The sequence below is a fragment of the Heliangelus exortis genome, chromosome Z (genome assembly GCF_036169615.1).
Source record: "Heliangelus exortis chromosome Z, bHelExo1.hap1, whole genome shotgun sequence".
In the NCBI taxonomy this organism is placed as follows: Eukaryota; Metazoa; Chordata; class Aves; order Apodiformes; family Trochilidae; genus Heliangelus; species Heliangelus exortis.
Window position 1 is genome coordinate 63,533,285 of NC_092454.1, and position 17,645 is coordinate 63,550,929.

Sequence of the window (17,645 nt, forward strand, 5' to 3'; positions counted from 1 at the left end):
AAAAGAGTGGGTGCAGCAAGGGTGGCATTTCTTTATTCATCTCCTCCCACCCCTTATTCTGAGAGCCATGAGAGTTTAAGCCTCTGCCTGCACATCACTATCATGGGCATCATTTGGAGCTCAATCCCGAGCAGGAGTGCTCTTCTCACCCATTAAAAGGGGATTTCACATCACCACAGCATCAGGACACACTGCTGTCTTCAAAAATTCTTCATCGTCTCAAGAGTTTTGCTTTATTTTCTCCTGTGTATCTGTAAAGTCTCCCCTTCACAGTTTGCAAAAGACAATTGAATCACTGCTAGCCAGAGAGACCCAAAAGACACCTAAGTCCCAACTAAGGAAAAGGTACATTTAAAGATGGAATTGGCATGGTATTCATACACAGGTTTTAAGCTCCCTCTCTGGGAAACTGTTTCTTCTGCCTAGAAAGGAAAAAAATCACTTTTGAGAATGAGATGAAATCTGCTCAGGAAGCAAGACTGATGGGAAATTATTCTGCACTTAAAACAAACATTTGGATACCTGGAACAATGGTCAGAAGAGTGGTAGTGGTGTGTTTGCACATACTGTACAATAAATTGAAAAACTGACACAAAGCACATCAGAGGTCACAAATGCCAAAACTCCATTTCCAGTCCCTCTCTTCTGCCACACTGGGACCAGCAGCTTGTGTTCAGGGAAATTAGTAGCTGGTCCTCATGTTGCATGACCCTGGTTCAGGAAACATCCTTCTTGGTCTTTGCCACCTCATCAGACTGGAATACTTGGAGACAGCCTCCAACTGGAGCAGCACGTCTCCTTCCAGCTGCATGGAAGCTTTCCCCATGTTGAAAATCACTTAATTTTATTATAACAGCGTTTTATAATATATTAGAGAAATACTTGGAGTCTCAGCCAGCATAAGATCCTTACCATATTGTGTGCATGGGTGGAAAGAGAGTACCCTGTAGTGTTTAAAGCCTGCATGCTAACAAGACAAAATGAATTGGTCAGAGATCAGCAAATTCTCCTAATACGCTGGTAGAAATGGTTTCACCTGATATTTTGGGCAGAATTATAAGGACTGATATCCATAAGGGTTCATAATCCATATCATTCCTTTTCTGAATAGTATCATCCACCAAAGCCACAAGCTGACTCTAAACTTCTGATAATTTTCTTTGAGAGAAAACAGCTGTTGAAGAGAACGGAATTTTTTCTTGTCTTGTTTCTAAAAAAAAAAAAAAAAAAAAAAAAAAGGAAAAAAAAGGAAAAAACCTGGTTAATTTCTTTGTAAAACTGAAATACCTGAATCAAAAATTGTACTGCTTTACACCGGAAATAAGGTTTGTCAGGCATTTTGTTTTCCTCTCATTTACGAAAGCAGAGTTTTTATGAAAGCAAGAATTTCTTAATACTTTTGTCTCTGCTCAGAATTATACAAGAACTTGCCTATTAATTTTCAGAAAATACTCATCTTTAAGTCTTTTATTCTCTCATGGTGCTGATGGAGTGTCTGTAGGGAAGGGCAGTGCCAAGAGGAGTGACAAGAGAGCAGATGTACCTTCCTCTGCCTCTTGTTCCTGTGTTTGCAGCCCTAGCACGCAGGGCTCAGCTCTGCTTTGCTCAGACCTTGCTGTGTGCTGGAGCAGAGCCTCCAGACAGCCTCACAAAGGGCCTTCTGCCACGTGTCCCCATCTGCTGTCGATTACTGCATGAGATGTGCCAGCCTCATGTTGTCAGGGGCCAGCTCCCTGGTGCTTCTGCTGCTCAGCAATAATACCGGCCGATCTCCAGAGCTGGCTGGCATCCAGCCTCCAAGAGGGCTCAGAGGAGTATTTCCTCTTTGAAGATACCGTGGGTCCAATGATGGATCCTTGAGAATGTCACTAGAAAACTTGCTGGTTTCTGATGGGCACTCATTACCCAGTGGAAGATCCCAGACTTTATGGCATTATCAAACCGAGTCTAAACATTAGAGAAATGTAAAGAAAGGGGGAAATAGGGCCACACAAGAAGTCTACCTGCAGCTTAGCAATGTATTTCAAAGTACACATACACCATGTGCAAGCTATTTTAAAATCAGCTGGAGTTATTTGGTAGGGAGGAATAGAAGGAAGAGGAAAAAGAATATTTTTGGCTTTAGAAAAATCATCTCTAATTACTTGTTTTGAGCCAAGTGATCAACGATAAGCATTAATTTATGGGGAAAAGTCTTAGACCGTTGCTTAAACAATTAAATTTACTTAATGGGTACTGGCGGTCATTCAAAGTTTGAGAAAATGTGTAGAGGTGGCTGATTCTGCTATTAATTGAGTGAGAACCTGGAGCATGACTGAAAATGGGCTCGAACTTTCTAATATAAAACACTGTCTTGTCTGGGACACTGACCTGCCTGTGCCTCTCGGTCCTGTTTTTGTAGTTGATGAATTGCAAACAATGACTGGCTTTGCATAAAGCAACTGGAAATTGCACGGAGCCAGATAGAAGCAGATTGCATTGACTTTGCTCCTTGGATTCCTGGCTCCCTACCGTGACCACGGTAGCGCTTGTCAGCAGCACAATTCTGAGGTTCTCCCTAGCTCCACAGAGCTGAAAGAAAATTAATACTGGAGAGGTCAGGTTACAACAACAAACGAACATTCAAATTCTGTTAAACAGTAGAGGCTAGATCATTAAGAAAGACAGGCTGCTGTATTTAGTCTGAAGATGACATAAGTAGCCAGTGCAGCATCTCATCTGTTAAACTCTGACTTCACTTACATTTCTGCTACAAATTCAGTTTTTTGTTATTTTTTTTTTAGCAGAAGGTCTTATAGTTTGGGTAGTGTTACTGTTGGCTGCCAAATTAAACTACAAAATCCTCTGGTCATCCTAATTGGTAGAGTTGCCATAATCTTTAGAGGTCATAAAGTAAGATGGGGACATCTCAAACTTAAATTTTAAATAGCCATTGAATCCTTGGAGCTTGTGCGCAAATGGCATTTTCTACTGTATCAGAAGAGAACTTACACGCAAGAGCAGGTTCAAACCCTGAAATGCTTTAATGGAAAGCCCGCTTGATAAAAAGTAACATCTTGTGTGGCACAATCTCTGGAAGCTCATGTTGACCTCATTTTTAACATTGGTATTTCCAGTCATGTCCAGCTTGTCTGAAGTTTTAACCTTCCACTGTCATTAGATGCAGAAATCACATTCTGAGAAGTAAGGTGGGAGAAGTAGGTTTTAGCACTGGAGGTAATTCCAGCAGCCTCCTTTTCATATAATTTCTGTTTTGCAAATTTTGCTGTTTTGCCTGAATCCCATCCCACTGTGTGAAATGCAGAAACATCTACATGGCAGGCAGGTATTTTGCATGACCTGACTGCAGGGAAGCCCAAATCCGAGCACAGGACTCATTAGACAGACATATGAGACTCCAGGTGACAAAGAACCCTGAACAAATAAAACCTGACCTCTGCTCTGCTATGATTAGTTTTTCTGGGCATGTGGGATTTTCAGAACAACTGCTCTCTGATGACTGCTCTCTGTCCAAGGGGAGAGGGGGGGGAGGGAATGTGTTTCTCCTTTTCAATTTAAGAATGAATTGTGGAGTTTTATGGCATCTGACTGCCATCTCTTCCCAACAAACCTGCAGGAATAGAGAGGCACCTTCTGTTTAATTCAGTGGAGACTGGATGAAAGGCCTTTAAAGCTGCTGGGGAAGATGAACAATGAACTGTTCTCATTATGCACAAAGGGAAAGTATGAGACTGCATACACTCAAACAAGCAAACAAGCAAGATACTTTTTTTTGTTAATAATGGCTTTTGCTTGTGCCAGGGTTGAAAAGTTGAAAGATGGAATTGGGATTACCTCTGCTAATGAGACCTGCATGCTATGGCAACAGTGCTGTTCCTGCCCAGTTTCTAATGAATTTCAGTGCACACAAAGAAACACTTCTTAATAGTACAACACTTAGGTCTTAGCCCCCATTACTCATGCCTGACATTGTGGTTTTAGGCTGCAATTAAAACTGAGGAGACAGTATAACAAAGGTTTCTCAAGCATTCAGACTTTAAAACAAATTCACTTTGACTGTCTCCAGCTCTCCATTTCATTAGTAAATATTTTAAGCCCAGTTTGGCAAAGGACTTAAGGACAAGCCTAAAGCGAAGAGTATGTTTACTTTCTAGTATCCTCAGTGCTTTTTAAGCCTAACATGTTTACCATCTAGTGTAGCCATGAACCATCCTCTAATGAAGGGCTTAGAACTTGCTCCAAACCCTTGTGTGGAGTCAATGGAAAGAGTTTATGTTGACATCCTCGGTTTGAAACCAGACCCATAAAGAGCCAACCTTGCCACTTCAGTGTGGAAATTTGCCAGAAGGGGACTTCAAACTGCATAACAAGCAAATTACAAGTGTCAAACAAATATTTTAGTATGAGTGATTTGCCTGGGTCTAATCAGGAGTATGTTTCAATGAACATGGTGGACCAGATCCTCATCTGTTTTTCATCAGACCAGCTCCATGTACTTGAGAGGAGCTATTCATAACCAGGATAGCCAAAAGAAATAGACTATTAAATGTAATAGTTCTATCAGAATGAATTATTCTTGAGCCACCCTAGCAGACTAATCAATGAAAAACTGCTTTTTGTGTGTAAATAGGGACAGCTATCCACATCTAATTAATATCCAGTGCATAGTCCAGCTCACAAGAACAACTGAAATCTCTGAGGTGCTCTGGAGAACCTGGATTTGGGGTGGAGGTAAGATTTTAAAAAGCACTTGTGGTCCACTGGACTTTGCGGTCCTCACAGTCCTCAAGAGGTGGAGCTAGACCAGAGCTCAACATTTCTGGAAATCCAGTCCTTATATCCCACACATCAATAGATTACATTTTACTGTAGAGACAATCCACTAGAGTGCAGGCTTTGTCTGCAGCGAGAAGAAAAGAAAAAATCAGGACGTATTCCTACTTCTCTCTTGCATGTAGAGTAGCCATTTACTACCAAATGACCTACCTCCACAAGAGTGGAGAGGATGGAGGCACAGGATCCTTCTCGTCTCATGGGGATGCCACTGCTGGGAGATGCTGTGCACATGGCTGCATGGCAGAGAAATAGACTCTGTACAGCACCCACAGATCTGCATCTCTGCCCCACAGTGTCATCTCTGATTCAAAAATGTTGCTGCATGTTGAGCAACAGGGAGCAGGTTTAGTGAGGGGCCCATCTCCGGGTCCAACTCATTTATAATTCCCCTGCCCTCATCTGCCTTGCCACAGGTCATGTGGGACTGTTACCAATAGGTGTTGAAAGTTTGGGTTGCTGTTATTACTGCTTGTGAAATTTTTTGTCTAAAAGCATCTTTGAATAATGTAGCTTTGCCAAAAACCTTTTCTTAAATGAAAGCACTTCAAATTGAGGAAAACTTTCTTCTTTCTCATTTTAAAAAAAGACGACCTAACCTTTCACTTCTCTTAACTGCTTAAAAAAAGAAAGAAAAATCTGCTTTTCATCTTTGTTCTTTTTCTCTCGCCCTTTTTAAATACATTCCTCTGAGAAACAGAGGAGAGAGCATTGAAAACCCAGAAGGAGAGGGATGAGGGTCAAACAGAGAAACCCTGCTCCTCTCTCCTTTTACTTTACTCTCCCTTCCCCCACCAAAATTTTCCTCTGACGTCCCTCCTCTTGCTGGAAAAGTGGCACAGCCTGTTACATGTTTTTAATTTGAGGCAGCTTCAAAGAAGTGAGCACAGGGCCCTTCTCATGTCCCTGCCAGATGTATGGGAGCGGACAGAGCAGCTGTGCAGCCCCCCTGCTCACCCCCCCTACCCCCACTGGAGCAGGGACATGGGAGTGCCAACACACCCAGTGACCTGTGTCCCCCCCAGGCACACCAGGATGTCACTTCCCCAGACTAGTCCTCAGCTATAGTTTGCTGCCAAAAGAGTCCATGAGCACTACTCTCACTCCTCCTCACCCAGGTGGAGGAAGGCTCCTATATTAAGCCCACCAGATGGTACACAACTCCATCAGGCACATATCCAGGGAAGACTGTTCCTGTTCATACTGTCCCTGAGAAAAGGATGAGTGATTTTGGATTGTATCCCCAGGGGCAAATATTGCAGGTCTGTTGGACTCTCAACCTTGGTAATTAGTAGCCCCAGAAATAACACAATGTTCCGTGGAGCAGAGTACTGTGTTTCACCTGCAGCACTTTCTTGACATTATAAAGTTCAAGGTGATGAGGGAGTCTGATTTAATATAGGTAATGGCGATGCTCATGGCAATGAAGCTTCATACAACGGTGAACTAAATACAAAAACCCAAGGGCGAAGTACTTGAATGGGGCACAGTGACATGGCAAAGTTACTTCTATAATTGTAAAAGCAATGGAAAACAAACTGTTCTTATGCGTATTTTATGATCCTGATGTGTAATTACTAATTTAACTTGCTTGCTATTTCTGAGAGCATTAAAGAAACTGTGAAGAAGAAAAAATAAGGAATATGATCATTAGATTGAACTGATAAAGATGCTGGTGGATTGCAATCCTAATCCTAAAAAAATACGGTCTGTGAAAAGGCTACATCCACCCAAGTGTGGGTTTCTTCTTGTTAGTTTTCAAGTACAGAATGCACATGTGTGTTAATTGTCGCTCAGCTTCTTGGATTTTCTCTACTTTCTTTTGTTTCTTTCCACTCCAAGTGCTTGTGGACCTTCTTGTATCTGCACATGTCCTGGGACATCTGAATCTCAGAGGTCACACTGGTGAGGAAAGGGTTACTTTTCAAGAGGGAGAAGTGTGGTTGCAGGTGCAGGGTTAATAAATTACTTTCATCTAGCTTATTTGTATCATTAATTTCTCAACTGTTTTTCTCTTGCAACACTTTAGTGAATGCATATGGTACCACTTACACACCAACCTGCCTGACCCATGTGAGTCTGAAGCTCAATGGATGGTAGCACTTAGACATGTAGAGGGCCAATTTATGGGTGTGGAGCTGGCAGCTAGATGTGAAGTGCTACCATTTGGCAGTCACCTCATGGAAACCCCATTATTAACAAGCATGAGTGCACATCTGTTGTGTTAGGAACCATTCTTGGAGCCCTTTGCTAATTTCACACCTCAGTTCTTTGAAATGACCAAGGTGACATTCACATTTTCTGAAGTGTAACCTCCATTTGGTGGTGCCACCACTCATTTCAGTCCTGGTAGACAAATTTAAACAATTTCTTGGAGAAGTGTCATTACTTTCAGTGTTGACACCATCCATTCCCCTGCTAACATTCATTGACCAGACCTTCTTTTTCTTATTAATCAGTTTCCTCCTAGATTTCTGTCCTCTGATTTTCAAGACCATAGCTCTGTGCTTGATGGTCAGTAATTCTTTTTTGTTGTCCTTCCACAAAGTAATTGGACTTGCTCAGCTCTTCTCTGCAGTAGGGGCTTAGAATGAAAAGATGAGTGATTCTGCTTGGGCTGACAATGGTGCTTATTAAAAGTTCTTCTGAGATCCAGTTTGAGCCAAAATCTGCTAAGATCGTATTGCTTTGCTATTCCTTGATACAGATCAGGGAGAAAGGCTGGTTCTGCAGAAGGAAAGAATGTCATAGTAGTGTCAAAATTTAATTATTTTCTGGCTGCCTCTGATATTTAAACTTCTGGGTACAAACAATTGTGCCTCAGAACTGCCTTAGGGCTGTTCTAAATAACACTGTGTCTTGTTAAGGTCTCAGGGTGTTAGAAACAGACTATAATGAAAATTGCCTTTGAACACCTCTAACTAGATTTAATGTTCTGGCATAGCTGGGGATATCTCAAAAAAGGTAACTTAAAATTTACCTCAGTCTCAAAGCCCACTAAAAATGACAATAAGAAAATCTTAGCCTACTGTTTCTGGAGAATACTCTTTCTGCATAAAGATATTTATTTGTATGCCTTGTTCTATATGTGTTCATGAGGAAAACATTTTAGAAGAATGAGCAATAAAGACTACATGTTACTATTATTTTTTTAACAGAAGTTGCATATCAGTTAAAGTCCATCTGGCTACCACCCATTTAAATCAGGTATTTTTACTGTATTCTGTAACAGGTATTCCATGCAATGTCCAGGAGCTGCTTTTCAAATTTGGACTTCCAGAGCCGTATTTGATGTTTCTGCTGTGCAACATCTTACTGAGGTGGGGGTTAGAAAAGCTAGCAGCTTCCTGTTTGCTGTGAGCACAGAGTGGACAGACAGCTCTCCAAACCACCCTAAACCGAGTGCAGGTGAATGAGCAGAGGCAGCACCGCTCCTGGAGGGATTTGTACCAGGGCTGCAGCCTTATCCTGGGCAGGAGCAAAGAGGCTCCGTGCCATTCCTGCCCTTCCTCACCACCATTCCCACCACATGTGATGCTAGACAAGCCCAGAGCTGAGCTGGGCTGAGACAGAGCTTGGGAGGGCTGGCAGAATGGGAGGTTGTGGGGAGGGTGGGGGGAAAGGGAGGAAAGGGCTGGGGACCAGAGGGCAGGGCAGGAAAGCAGCTGGATGCCTTTTTATTTTACTATTTCAAACGGAGAAAGGTTGTTCTGCGTTCCCTCCTGCAACATAAGAGGGGCTGCTGAGGTGATGAAAGGGAAGAAGGAAGCATAAATAGAAAGGCAAAAGGGGTGTTTGAAAAAGAAAATGCAGACCGAGGAGGGTAAAACTGGAATGGTTTCAAAGCAAACCTCCCTGTAACTATGAGAGCAGGCCTGTGAGTCTAAATGTGCTCTGTAATCTGCTGTAGCTCCTGTCCTCTAATTTAGCCACTAGGTGTTTTTGTACAGAAATACAGAACTAAAAGCAATTCCGAGCATGTCAGGAAGTGAAATTGAATATATGTTTCTTGGGACTCTTTGTCTGGTTGAACTACACTTAGGTACCTATTTGGGAATAGAGGTTTGGCAAACAGCAGAGTCAGAAAAATGAAAAAAATATTAATTTTTCTTCAGAGCTCCTCAGCTGCTAGTGAGCTGTGCTGTAAGTGTTAATATTTTCCTATTTCAGAAGTTTCTTCAGGAGCTGCCAACACAATGCACCAATGGAACTGCTTGAAAAGCCAGGGAAAAAAGCCACTATTCAACTTATGAATGGTCACAAGAGCGCTGAAAAATACCTGTAGGTGGAAAATGTTTGTTCACTGCATTTATTTGCCTGGCTTTTTTTGTTCGGTTTGTTGGTTTGTTTTTTGATTTGTTTGTTGGTTTTGTTGTTGTTTTGTTTGGTTTATGTTTTATGGATTTTTTTTGTTTTGCTTTTTTGTTTTGCTCTTAAGCAGTGATTCCTACACTTCTTCACTGATCCTGGCTTTTATAGTGGGGACAGCATCCAGAGATCAGTGAAGCTAAAGGCCTGGTTTACCTCCATCTCCTTCTGCAGTCAGCTTTAAAATAAGGCCATCCACAATGGCCTTATCAAGCATGAATTATCAAGCATGATCAGTGTGATAAATGCAGTTCATTGGAGTCCACAACTGGTTCTAAGATATTTCACCTGAATCAGATTCAAGTTTGTGCAGGAGTGTTGTTGGGTTCTTGTCTTGTATCTATGCACATAGGCATGGGGATTTTTAATTTATAATAAATACAAGTATTGTTGTGGTTAGAATTATTCTGTAACTTATTTTGTAATTTTCCTAGTGAGAAGGGACAATGCTAAATACTGCAGCTTGTGGCAGGTTTTGAAAAATTTAAATCCAAAGCTTGTTGAGGGGTTAATCAGATTAGACAGAAATTGATAGATAATAGATAATTGTTAGTATAGTTAATAAATTAGTCTGAAGTTAATTGTTAATAGCCTATGGCTTACTGTCTGTAGCTATACTTAATATAGTTATTATATGAGTGTTTTGTTAATAAATAAATGCCATGGTTACAGTATCTGTTAATGCCATAAGAACATCTGTAAATAATAAAAGCAATTTATATAATGCTTACAAAAATTTTCATTTTCTTAATGTCTGGAGTAAGTATAGTCATCAATCACCTCATGGGTCTGAAATCCATTGTACACTCAAACACACAAGCTTGTGAGGAGGGCAGGTGAACAGCAAATTGATGTAGTTCCCCAAAGGAACCAATTTCTGGCTGTTGTAGCTAATTGTCAAAACCACTCAACATGCTGAAAGGCATTTACCTGCCATTGGGTATGTTCTGAAAATCTGTAGCAACCCCCTGGCCATCAAAATCACTTATTCATACTGAAGAGCAGGCAGTTGCTGCCATGGTAACTTCTTTGGACTTTTGATAGGGTCTTGGGGGCAGTGGAGATTACTATAATGTGACAGATGATCCTGGACTCCCTCAGAAGAGAAAAACCTGGCAAACATTTTGGTCGGGAGTTTACTGGTTGCTAAAACATTAAATTATAAGTACTTCCATGCCAGCAGCAGAAATGTGACACTCTCAGCTGTGTTTCTGCCTCTGTGGACATGGAGAAGCAAAAGGGAGAAGGACCTGTGTCTTGCTGAAGGCTTAATCATCACTGTGGCACCCAAGCAAGCAGGACTGACCAGCTGAATTACTGCTTTGGTTTTCATCTTTATGCTTGTAAACAAGATATCAAAGGGTCTATTTGCTGAAGGTCTCCTAATGACAAGATGCTAATGTAACAAAAACAACCATGTGCCCCCATTAAGCTGTGTGCCTGGTGGGAAACAGAGTGCCAGGTCTCCTGTGCAATACATGGAATACAGCCTGGGAGAAACAAGATGTTTACCCCTCTGCTGAACTGCATGTCAGATGCTCTGGGTAAGCACAGCCTCCCCACCAATGCTGTATTCTTGTCATGCTGCTCTGAGGTAGGATTTCCAGGAGAGGTCCAGATCCCACAGTCTCTTTTGCTCTGCTGAGATCAGGGCACTTTCAGCTCCTCTATGGAACCAAACTCCCTAAAGAATCATGAGTTTTCTTAATTTAGGCCCCATCCCCATTGAAGGAATGTTTTGATTTCTCTTCATTCTGGATGAATTTACCTTCTAACCTGTAGGCTTAAAAGAGGCACGAATTAGTCCTGGCCAACACAGACCTAACACATCCATCCCTTCTTTCTGTTTGTTTGTTGTTCACTTGTGCTTCTTTTGTATCCAGTATTTGAAGGAGTGTACTTAGGCACTTTCTTCCCTTAAAATTGTCTCATGCAGCTTCCTTTCTCCTTTCTCATGTCTTACATCCCATGGGATGTGAGATTCTGATCAGTATGCAGTAGGTCAGTGTGCTAACTAGCTGCTTGTTGAGGTAAACAGCCTCCTGCTCTATGTGTAATTCTTCAATGAAATGCTTGCAACCTGAGCAATAGCATCCTGACACTCAGTTCGACCCTCGTGATCCTCTGGCTGTTAAAGGTCATTCAGAATAATAGTTGCTATACATAAGGCTTGGATAAGGGTGAATATTTGATGTAGCAGAGGATAGGAAGGAGCTATCAACCTCGGCACTGCTGCCATCCCAGGGAGACCACCTCACCAGGGATTTGTGAGGCAATAATTTTTGTCATTTAGGTGTTAATAAAGCTATACTGATGAAGAAGGTTCATAGGGGTGGCTAGGCTGGGGATCGAGTCAAGCTCTGCATTTTTGCTGACAAAAGTAAGATACAACTCTTGAGTCACACCAGTATTGTCAAAGCCAAGTTTTGGTGTCTCAGCTTTCCTCTGAGTCTCCTGGCTCAGACACTGAGACTCTTATTGGTACCACATCCACTCACCTAGAGCTGCAAAGGCCAGGTCGCTACACTTACCAGCCTAGCAGCCACTCTTCCCTGTGAGCCCACAAGGATTTTCCCACTGTTGGCATCTTTGCTGTATTTCCTGGGGTTGAAAGGGGCCTTGATTTACATTGAGTTTCAAACTAAGCCCAGTGACATCAAAGCAATGGAAATCGGGCCCCAGTAAGTGGTTTATAAATGCAACCTAAGTGTTTTGAATCAAAATAATTCTGTCAGTAAAGTTGGAGGGGTATGTCTGTTGTCCTCATTGTTGATAGTTTTTGTGCTGAAAACACTGAAAAATCACTGACATTGAATCCACCCTGGGGATCATTAGAAAAAAACAGCTTCCATTCCCGAATTAAACCCTTTTCACTGTTTTTTCCCTTTCTCTTTTGAATGATATTACTTGGTGAGGATAGTAATGAAAATATGGAAGGTGTGTACAGTTTATCTCAGAGAAATGTCTAAATATCTTGTGGGTTGTGTTGTACTTATGTAAGGGAAAATATCCTCAGCTCATGCATGCTTTTCTCATCCTAGATGGAGGAGACAAGGCTTGCCCTGAAGTCTCTACAAGCAGCCTTGCACCATTTCTGCCCACTGAACAAAGACCTTGTGCAGAGGCACACAGTGAGGACCAGATGTCTGACTCATAAAGTACTTAACTGAACTGACAAAGATGTATGGGCCTGGTGGATGTTTCTTTTAGCAAATGTGCTCATATCCCCAAGATGGCAATGACTACATTTCCTTTCAACTCTGGAAGAACAGTGTCTTTTTGTAATGCTGGTGCATCTATTGGCTGCATCAGATAGAATTAAACAAACACACTGTTACAAGAAAGGAGGAAGGAAAATCCAATGGCTTTTGAAATAAAACTTTTGTGTAACTGGGCATCTGAAACTTCTTGGAGTGCATGTGTATAAACAAAGCACAGAAAAAGAGAAATAAGGCTTGAAATATTTTGTACTACAATGCAGTCAAAGAGCAGAATTATTTTAAACGCAGTCTCTATCCAGGTTTGAGTTTTACAAATGGATCTTGGGTACCTGATCAGGTGAACTAAATGCAGCACTGCTGTAACACAGAACCTGACACACTGAGACATGTAAGGAAAGTGTTGGACCTCAGAGAAATCAAACTTTCTGCCTTCAACTGCCTGAAATGTCTGGATAGGTCCAGTGCTGTCATCCTGCTGATATGACCAAGAACAGAAGTAAAAAATTTCCCAAAGGAAAAGCTTAGACTTCTATAACCTGAAGTAAATAATGAAGTCCAAAACCAGAGGTGCTTCTGCCTCTGTCTCCTGTTTAAAACACTGAGAGCTGGTGACCAAGATTTACTTGATGAATATGAACCTAAATGCAGAAGGCAGTGCTTGGAGCAGGCCTATTGCCAGCCTAGAGGGCAGATGTCCACTGAATGTGTGCAACTGGGTGCTGAGCCTAAGATGAGCCTCCATTTCACAGAAAGACATGGGACAGCAATGGTCTTAGTTTTACAGTGTCGTTCAGCATGGAGGCAGATTTTCCCACATGCTATGCCAAAAGGAGACCCTGTCACTGAGGGATGTTGCTTTCATCCCAAGCAGAAAGGTGACATCTATTCTTCCTGACATTAATGAATGAGCAGAGGAAAGTTTTCTTTCACTGTACAAAAAAAGCCTATGTAATAACTCCCAGAAGAAATCCTTAGTTCTGACTCATAGTTAAATTTTCTATGTACCTGTTCTCAAAACTCTGAACACTTGATAAACTTTCCTTTTCAGTTGCATCTTCTTTTCAAAATGCAAAATTCAAATAGGCTCTTTTACTTGAACTTGGTTTACCAGAGAGCCTCCAAACAGAAAAAAATGAAAAAAACCTATCATTATTGAAAATCTTCTGTTGATCAGTGTTGATGTAAGAATATCACATTTTAAGAGCTACAGGCAATAGCACAACCTTTTCATTGTGTTTTTTAAAAGTGGGCAAACTGTACCTCACTGGTGAAGCTAGTTAAACTGCATAAATGTGCTGCAAATTACTCTTCACAATGAGATGTCTGTCTAACCAAAAGCTTATGTTATTGTCCAGACAATACAGAGAGCTTTCTAGTACTGACCTTCCAGGAGACATATTGCACAGACCAAATCCAAACATGAACACGCTAAATGTAGTAGATGCAAGTAAACCAGGGGTGCTTTCCTTTCATTAGACTTTCTCCCTGACCTCTGGATGACAAGGGCATAGGAAAAGGAAGCAATTTTTCTTGTGTCCTGGGGGAAGGAACATTTGAAAGAGATTTCCTGTGACTGGTCTACATCATCTCTCTGGTGCCTGATCTGAAAATCTGGAAGACCACCTTTTCTTAACATCCATCACAAACACCTATATGTTTTTTTCCCCTTGAAGTAACCTCAGATTCAAAAAAGGTTTAGTTGAGTATTGCAGTTAGCTGGATGGGATCAGTAAAAATATTTCAGCATTTCAGAAAAATGTAATGGCTTACTGGGACAATTGTTCTAAAATAAAGCCTTCTGATCTCCTAGGTTTTAAACTATTTGCATCTTTTTATTGCCAGGGGATGTAAAAGTCACTGAATGCTGTTCAGTTTCATATCCTTCTTTGAGTATGTGATTGAAATTTTCAGAAAATTATGCCTTTTCTATCCTATGATAACCTTATATATTTAACACTTCAGTCCATATCACCTTTGGTTGTCATATGCACTGCAGAAATAATACTTCCTGTGTACTTTGAGTTGTGGTGTGTTTAAGTATGTCAAGGCCATATGTCAAATCCTTTATTCTTGGAGTCACAGGTTCCCAGGAGGCAACTGGCTATAACAAGCCAGAAATCAGTGCTGGACTTCTCCCTTTGGTGTATCCACCTAAGAGCGATTAAGGTTTCCACTTTTCTTACCAGAAGGCCCTTCTGATGTACAGCAGAGCTCTTCTTTTCTAGTGGGTGACTCAGAAGCCTTCTTTCTTTGCCTTTTCTTTTCATACAACCTCCTGTACTGTAAGGAAGCACCCACCAAAAGTACCATGGTTTATATAAATGGTTTGTATAATTAACACAAACATTATTATAATATATAGAGCTAAGCTGCATGAAAAATGACACATTGAATGAGAATTGAAGGTATAAGTGTGGGAAAAGAATTGACTTTTACACTAAGCATTTGACCAAAAATACATTGCTATACTCTCTCAGGTTTGGGGCTTTCAGATGTTTTGAGATTTATTCTAAGGCTAGGGTTAAGAGCCTAATTATTCATCTTTGTCAGAGAAACAGACACATATTATATTTATAGGTCCTGCTGGACTATGGCTTTTGGAATTATTGTTTAGATTTTCAGAGAGTCAAACCAGTGAAGAAATAAAAAGTAGTACTTTCACAGGGGTGATATTTTTTTTTCCTTTGTGTAAACTGGGAATGTTAAACTGAAAATTTCACAGGGTCCAGAGAGCTAGATTTAAGACTAAAACTAGGTCAGTGGTTGTAGCTTTGGTGAGTTATGGAATATGGAATGCGGAGATATGGATAAGACAGAGGCAAAGGAAAGACTTCATAGCAGATTGGAATTCAGAATTTAGGAAGGATCAGCTGTGCTGTGCTGAGAGCTGGCATCATCCTGAGCCCACATTTCCTTGTTCAGAAAATCACTGCTATTGCAGGGCATCTGAATGGGATTTCAGGCAGCTAGAAATCAATGGTCACATATGATGATGATGTTCAGGACAAGTTTCCAAATGGAGCTGAGAGGAAATAGACAGCGGTTACAGAGATCCTTTTAGGCCTTCCATATTTAGTGGTCCATAAGCTAAGTCTGGGAAACTGAAGAACTGAGATGACAGCAGTACTTAAAGTAAACGCCCAGTTACATTTTTGTCTTTCATGTACGTATTGGCATTAGGATTGAGAAAAGAACACTAAATAGTTAAAGTAAAAAAAGGCTTTAAAATTGCCAGATAATCCTCCCTTTGGACTGGTAGCATTAACGCTTGGTCACACAAGTGTAGGTTTCATGGGTGTTGGTTGCATGACTTAGATTCAAAGTAGTTTTAGGTATTTGTTCAGGTAGGTAATTGGATAGAAGAAGAAGTTCAAGTGAAGTCACCAGAAACTTATTATTACCATTATTCCCAAGCTACTTTTAACTGAGGTGCATAGATATCAATGGCACATGTTTCAGACTTACAGTATTGCTAGTATCAGAATTAGCAGCATCACAATATTTGAAGGAAGAAACCGGGGAGGAACTATTCAGTTCTGCTTTAATGTTACTGAACAGTAGTTTCAGTTTTTAAAAATCATCAGCATAGGATGATGTTGAGGTTTGAGTTTCACAGAGGTCACCAAACCAGATCTAAAACTGTAGCTAAAACAAGGGTTGTGATTAAAGCTGAAGTTCAGCTTGGGAGGAAAATATGGAGGGAAAGAAAAAAAAGGCTGAGAAAAAACTTGTAGCCTAAGTTTGGACCTTGTGTGGATTGCTGCCTATTTTTAGATCCTAGGGCTGTGAGATGGGTGAGGCTGTGTCCTTGATTATTGGTGATACTTTGTTAGCAAAAGGAAAAGGATAAAGTGAAGGGTGACTGCAGCCATAATCAGAAAACACTCAGAGACAAGTTTCGGAAGCTTGTAGCCAGCGCTTGAAACTGGTCTGATGGCTTTTCTTCTTGTGTGCTCCCACTCTGAAGCTTAATCCTGAGTACCCACCACCGTCTCAGTATTCCGGTTGCTCCTCCCAATGCCATCCTGGTGCTGGTAACCACATCCCTGGGCTCTGCTGAGGAGCAGGAGTAGGGGTGCCAGGGAAGGGGAATAGTGCTGGAGTCAAACACCCTCTCAAGAGGGGGGATGAATCGGGGGTCAGGATCACCTGCAGCTCAAACCCTGCCTTTAGGTGGACTTCTAATGTCCTCAAGCTGTTCCTCCTATGGCTTTTCTAGCACTTCTGTTTATCCTTGTAGATATCCTAGCCATTTTTCTAACTCTACTTTCAGTGACTCCCACTGACACCCATGATTGAAATCAAGATGTTGGTGAATGCTGGGACAAGCTAAACTATTTTTTTTATGTCTGTTAATCCTAAATACACACTTTACTTGTGCAGCTCTTAAGTCTGGACTCTGCTACTAGCCCTGGGCCCTAAACATAGCTAAGCTATCCCTATAAATATGTGGATTGAGAGCAAAAAGTAAACCCATATTAGAAGCTAACTACAAGGTAGGATGGCATTCGTGCAGAACTCACTTATGAACATAGCTTATTCATCTTTCTTGGCCCTGACTTAAGTCCCCCTTAACCTGCAGTTTAGCTCTGTCCTGCTGTGCATGGAGACACTTGGGAAGGCAGAAAGCTGGTCTTGCACCACAGCCTTGTGTAGGTAGTAGCATGGAGAGGATTCTTCAGGATACTAAAATACAAAATGAACCTCTTGGTTCCGAAATATATGTGGACTGAAAGAGTAAGGGGACCAGTTCTTAGGCTGTTTATCAATTCAGCCTTTTGATGCTTGACATCTAAGTCCAGTTTAACATTTTGCTGTGATTTCTGACCTTAGCTGTAAATTATCCAGGCCAGCATTAATTTAAGGATATCTAAAAAGACCCAAAGATAAGTACTGAAGTAGCTCTTAATTTCAGTAAATGGACTTCAGGTGACCAATGACACTGGATTTTTGTTTCTCACGGTCTTAAGCCAACACATATCTCACATACAGCCTGTAGATACAGCTTTAGTCTCAAGATAGCTGCGAATCTCAACCCTAAAAATATTACAAATAGCCATTTGGACATCAGCCCTCACATTCTGATTGTAGACCACTTCCCACCTTTTAATTGCCAGAGCCATTTAATAAGCAGAACAACATTTTGAACATAAACAAAGAATTCAATATGCAAAACCAGATTAAAACAGATGCTGGGAAATACACCCCACTGCACCTGGTGGA